Here is a 6,614-nt window from a genome sequence, read left to right as displayed (position 1 = left end):
TTGGGAAAAATTCACTGTGTGAACAACCAAAAATTGACTCCTGTCCTAAGTAGGATGTGCAGTTTGTATACATGGAAGCATTATGTTTGTATATTTCGCAGGCAGAAATGCTGGTATCAGCCCGTTATTATGTTCTTCCCTTCGCTTTTATCTTTTCTCTGCTTTTATTTGGGCGAGTGATGCACTTGGGATTTACATGGAAATGGAGGAAGACACGGCCCCGAAGTGAAAAGAGACTTGCAAAGGTTCAGAGAAAACAAAAGACCCAACCATTGGTCAACTTGCAAAGGTTCACTTCTCAACAAAATAAAATAAAATAAGACTTGCCAAGGTGCAAAGGTTCAGAGAAAACAAAGACCCAACCACTGTTCCAACTTGGAAAGGTTCAGAGAAAACAAAGCATTCAGTCCAAGGATACCACCCGTTCAACTACATTCAGAAATGTATAGCAATTACCCTATTCCCTGATAAGAAAATCAGAACACCTCGTCCCCTCAAGTCACAAATGAACTTGACAGGTAGCTCAACGATAGAGCTTCACACAACATTATATAGCTAGCTGCTGCTTATCTCGAAAGCACAACACACAAACCAGCTGTAGTATTTTTCTCAATTCAGGTAAACCACATCCTCAACAGAGCGTGTTGAGAGCATCAGTATTCCACCATGCACGCCGAGTATGGGATAAAAGATGGAGATCATTCACGCTAAATCGGCCAAATGATTACACGATACTACTGCATTTCACCACTGCAGTTGGACGATACTAGTACATGTTCAACAGCCATAAGCGAACGATGCGCAACACAGATAGATAGACATTCGGTAGGTTCCACCACACGGGACTGAAAACTTAAACTGCCACACGAGTCTTGATAACTTAAACGAGAACACGATAAGTTGATAAGCTGGTGGATTTAATTGTCGGCGGCCGACCTCCTAGTTGATGTTCATGCCTTCCAGCGACGGGGGCGCTGATTGGCCTCGCTGACAGTGATGGTGCGGCCGCCAAGCTCCTGGCCGCCCATGCCCTAGATGGCGTTGTTCATCGAGTTGCTGCCCCCGAAGTTGACGAAGCCGAACCCACAGGATCTGCCCGTCTCCCGGTCGGTGATGATCTGACAAATCAAGACACGACCCAGCGAGTCAGCGCATGTGGAAATTTCACCAGATCTATGTGTAAACGAGGGAAAGTAAACCTAGAAACCCTAGAAAACAACAAGGTGACATGTACAATCCATCCAAAACTAACAAACTTGCAAGCAATGAACAAAACATCAAAGTGTACTTTTTTTGCGGGTAGAAGCATCATACTACAGTACCATGAAGCAACTTCCAAGCACGAACACGAATTACACAATGTCGATGAACACCGCCACAGGCCACCTATGGAGACCGACCCCGTGTCCACACGGGAAAAGGGAGAAAACTACTAGCAAAGATCTGAACCCAACGGCAACCGTACATGCACGGGACCCTGGCCCCACTCGTCGCCGGCGCTGACTGGAGAGGGGAGGGGGCGATGGTGGAAGATCTATGGAGTACGACTGTAGAGAGAGGTGGAGGACCAAAGTCAAAGACAAAGCCTTTCACGTCAAGAAACCTTCACTGACCTCGGTGCTGAGCGGGCGGTAGGCGTGGAAGGCGTTCTCGAGCGAGCGCTCATCGATGCTCCAGGGGAGGTTGCCAACATAGGTGCGGTACTCGACCCCCGAGCAATCCTTCCAGTCCGAATCCCACCACGGCGCCGACATTGCACTCGATATAAACCCTACCGACGCGGAGAATTGAGGCTTTTTTTAGGTCTGGGTGGGCGTCGGTGAGGCCAGGGCAGCGGGCAGTGGTGGCGTGAGACGAATGATTGAGGATGCGTGGGCGAGGCGATATGATGGTAGTATATATACAGGGTACAACTACACGTGTGGCGTGGCAAACTTTTTTTAAACCAGAAACGACTCAGGTGTAGATCGTTTTGCTCTCCCGTGCCGGCTGGAACCCTAACCGCCGCCTGGAGAGGCCAATATTCTAGCACCGTCCTTTGGCGGTTCCTCTCCGCCGGTGACTTCAGTCGTTGGTGGTCAGAGGCGGAGCCAGGTTAGCATTGAGCCCCGGGCCGGCTTCATTGCTACATCAATCTACAGTGATCAACAATACCAAAAGCACCATATTCAACGAAGGCTGCTCACGCTATGCCTCGAGCCAAGGCCCCCAGGCCTGGGGTGTAGCTCCGCCACTGGTGGTAAGGTGGGTCATCGTATCCACGCATGTGGATCGTTTGTTAATTCTTTGTAGTCTAGGATTTTAGGTTGGAAGGGGCATGGAAATGGTAGGATCTGGCGACGCGCCTCCGCCCGCGGCGAGCGCCGCGCCCAGTGCCCCCGCCCGCCCTGACCCCTTGCCGGAGCTTCCGCCGCCCTCGCCATCGCAGGTGTCGCCGATTACGCCTTCCCGGCGCGGCTCCACTGGGCGAATTTGGCCGACGATGATGCCGAGTCCTCCCCTCCCCCGGCGGTTCCCTCTGCCACACGGTTAGCCCTCCCTCCCCCAGCCCCTAGGAAAGCCACGCCGCCCTGCGTGGCTGGCAGCTCAGCCCCCCTCGTGTGGGGCTCTCCTTCTGGCTTGCGGCGGCCGCTGAGCTCCGCTCAGGTGCCCGGGACGCAAGTTGCGACCTTGTGGGGAGCCGGCGCGTGTCGCCTCTCTTGGGGCGTGGCTGGCCGCTCTGAGGTGGGACGGGCGCATGCCTCTTGGCGCCGTCCTCCCGTTGGTTCGTCTCCCAACCCTGTGCCATCCTTGTTGATAGCTCGCAGTGCCCGTCACTCGTTCCTCCCCTTCCATCCCTTCATCGCGGCCTTTGGCTCTTCCTCGCTCCGGGTCCACACGATGCAACCCATATGTCGGCCCTGGCTGGCCTATCCAGCGGCTACGCACCGGCAGCGGCCGCCCATGGAGGGGAAACCCTCCGGATGGTTGCCCCGCCCCTTGGGCCTTGCCATGTTGGGCCGTGGCCTGCTGGCCTGGTGCCCGTCCCAACGGACCCAAGCTCTGGCTGGGCCTCCCCCTAGTAGGCAGGGCCGGCCGCGCCTTGCTGGGCCTCCCCCGTGCCCTAGGCCCACCCTGCCCGCCACCGGGATTTGGCTCCCATGTGGACTCCCGCACGCTTCGATCCCCATCCAGCCGCCATCAGCTCGCAGGCTCCTTCTCCCCCGACCTTCGCGCCCGTCTCGAAGCCCCAGCCGTCTGCTCCACCACCCTGCGTCCCGGCCCCTCTCCCTCCTCCATTCCCGCCTCCTGCAGTGGGGAGACCATGTGCTACCTCTTGAGCACTGCGTTGGTTTTCCCTTGAAGATGAAAGGGTGATGCAGCAAAGTAGCGTAAGTATATCCCTCAGTTTTTGGCAACTAAGGTATCAATCCAGTATGAGACTACACGCAAGTCCCTCGTACCTACAAAAACAAATAAGAACCTCGCAACCAACACGATAAAGGGGTTGTCAATCCCTTCACGGTCACTTACGAGAGTGAGATCTGATAGAGATGATAATAATAAGATAAATATTTTTGGTATTTTTTTGATATAGATTGGAAAATAAAGATTGCAAAATAAACCGCGACATAAATAGCTAGTTGACGGGAGATTAATATAATGGAGAATAGACCCAGGGGCCATAGGTTTCACTAGTGTCTTCTCTAAGTATTACGGTGGGTGAACAAATTATTGTCGAGAAATTGATAGAAAAGTGCATAATTATGATAATATCTAGGCATGATCATGTATATATGCATCACGTCCGCGACAAGTAGACCGAAACGATTCTACATCTACTACTATTACTCCACACATCGACCGCTATCCAGCATGCATCTAGAGTATTAAGTTCATAAGAACATAGTAATGCATTAGACAACATGACATGATGTAGAGGGATAAACTCAAGCAATATGATATAAACCCCATCTTTTTATCCTCGATGGCAACAATACAATACGTGCCTTGCTGCCCCTGCTGTCACTGGGAAAGGACACCACAAGATTGAACCCAAAGCTAAGCACTTCTCCCATTGCAAGAAAGATCAATCTAGTAGGCCAAACCAAACTGATAATTCGAAGAGACTTGCAAAGATAACCAATCATACATAAAATATTTCAGAGAAGATTCAAATATTATTCATAGATAAACTTGATCATAAACCCATAATTCATCGGATCTCGACAAACACACTGCAAAAAGAGTTACATCAAATAGATCTCCAAGAAGATCGAGGAGACCATTGTATTGAGATCCAAAGAGAGAGAAGAAACCATCTAGCTAATAACTATGGACCCGAAGGTCTGAAGTAAACTACTCACACATCATCGAAGAGGCTATGGTGTTGATGTAGAAGCCCTTCGTGATCGATTCCCCCTCCGACGGAGCTCCGGAAAAGGCCCCAAGATGAGATCTCTTGGGTACAGAAGGTTGCGGCGGTGTAAATAGGGTTACGTGGTGCTCCTGGATGTTTTCGGGGTATATGGATATATATATATATATAGGAGGAAGAAGTAGGTCGGTGGAGCCACGGAGGGCCCACGAGGGTGGCGGGCGCGCCCCCTGCCTCGTGGCCTCCTCGTTGATTTCTTGACGTCCACTCCAAGTCCTCTGAATCATGTTTGTTCCAAAAAATAACTCTCCCAAAGGTTTCGTTCCGTTTGGATTCCGTTTGATATTCCTTTTCTGCGAAACACTGAAATAGGCAAAAACAACAATTTGCACTGGGCCTTGGGTTAGTAGGTTAGTCCCAAAAATAATATAAAAATGTATGAATAAGCCCATTAACATCCAAAACAGATAATATAATAGCATGGAACAATCAAAAATTATAGATACGTTGGAGATGTATCAAGCATCCCCAAGCTTAATTCCTGCTCGTCCTCGAGTAGGTAAATGATAAAAACATAATTTTTGATGTGGAATGCTACCTAGCATAATTCTCAATGTAATTTTCTTTATTGTGGAATGAATGTTCAGAATATTGACATAAAAATAATAATACTTCAAGCATACTAACAAAGCAATTATGTCTTCTCAAAATAACATGACTAAAGAAAGTTATCCCTACAAAATCATATAGTCTGGCTACGCTCTATCTTCACCACACAACATATTTAACTCATGCACAACCCCGATGACAAGCCAAGCAATTGTTTCATACTTTTGATGTTCTCAAACTTTTTCAATCTTCACGCAATACATGAGCGTGAGCCATGGACATAGCACTATAGGTGGAAAAGAATGGTGGTTGTGGAGAAGACAAAAAGGAGAAGATAGTCTGACATCAACTAGGCGTATCAACGGGCTATGGAGATGGCCATCAATAGATATCAATGTGAGTGAGAAGGGATTGCCATGCAACGGATGCACTAGAGCTATAAGTGTATGAAAGCTCAAAAAGAAACTAAGTGGGTGTGCATCCAACTCACTTGCTCACGAAGACCTAGGGCATTTGAGGAAGCCCTTCATTGGAATATATAAGCCAAGTTCTATAATGTAAAATTCCCACTACTATATGAAAGTGACAACATAGGAGGCTCTCTATCACGAAGATCATGGTGGTACTTTGAAGCACAAGTGTGGTAAAAGGATAGTAACATTGTCCCTTCTCTCTTTTTCTCTCATTTTTTTATTTGGGCCTTTTCTCTTTTTTGGCCTCTTTTTTTCTTTCTTTCCTTTTTTTTATTTTTCGTCCGGAGTCTCTCCCGACTTGTGGGGGAATCATAGTCTCCATCATCCTTCCCTCACTTGGGACAATGCTCTAATTGATCATCACACTTTATTTTCTTACAACTCAAAAATTAGAACTCAATTCTTAAAACAAAATATGACTCTATGTGAATGCCTCCGGCGGTGTACCGGGATGTGCAATGACTCATGAGTGACATGTATGAAATAATTATGAATGGTGGCTTTGCCATAAATACGATTTCAACTACATGATCAAGCAAAGCAATATGACAATGATGAAGTGTGTCATACTAAACGGAATGGTGGAAAGTTGCATGGCAATATATCTCGGAATGGCTATGGAAATGCCATAATAGGTAGGTATGGTGGCTGTTTTGAGGAAGGTATCACTACAAAAAAAGACACATCCGTGACATTTTGGGCCGAACGAATTTTTTTTCTCTCATACATATGACACTTGTATGACGATAATTGTGACAAAACTCGGTATCATCATAGATGTGGTGGGCTCCTACTTCTATGACAAAAAATCATGACAGAAAATGGGCTTTTCGTCCTGGGCGGGCTGGAGACGCAGCTGCATGACATTCTTTGGGCCGTCCATGACGGAAAAAACCATAGTAGAAGCGAGGGGGAGGAAAATTTCGGGGAGTTCCCGGTTACGGTGGGAGATCGGGGGCCGACCGATGCGTGTTTCTCTTGTACACGTACGCGCGTGTGTGCGAGGCTTTGGCTCTAACTTAACCCGAGCGAGGCGTTGAGCTCTAACTGAACCCGAGCGATTGCACTGCAGGCTACGCGTTACTGAACCCGAGCGATCGATCGATGGCTGTTAACTGAACCCGATCGAGCGATTCATTCGCTACCGCTGCTAACTGAAGCCGATCGATGGGATG

At 48.4% G+C, this 6,614-nt stretch overlaps 1 pseudogene; it reads right to left on the bottom strand.

Moving 5' to 3' along the window:
• Positions 1-950: 950 nt before the first annotated feature.
• Positions 951-1,754, bottom strand: LOC119359527 (annotated as a pseudogene).
• Between the last annotated feature and the right edge of the window lie 4,860 nt (positions 1,755-6,614).

This window comes from Triticum dicoccoides, chromosome 2A, assembly GCF_002162155.2.
Source record: "Triticum dicoccoides isolate Atlit2015 ecotype Zavitan chromosome 2A, WEW_v2.0, whole genome shotgun sequence".
NCBI classification, from domain to species: Eukaryota; Viridiplantae; Streptophyta; class Magnoliopsida; order Poales; family Poaceae; genus Triticum; species Triticum dicoccoides.
This window is presented reverse-complemented; position numbering and strand designations above follow the sequence as displayed.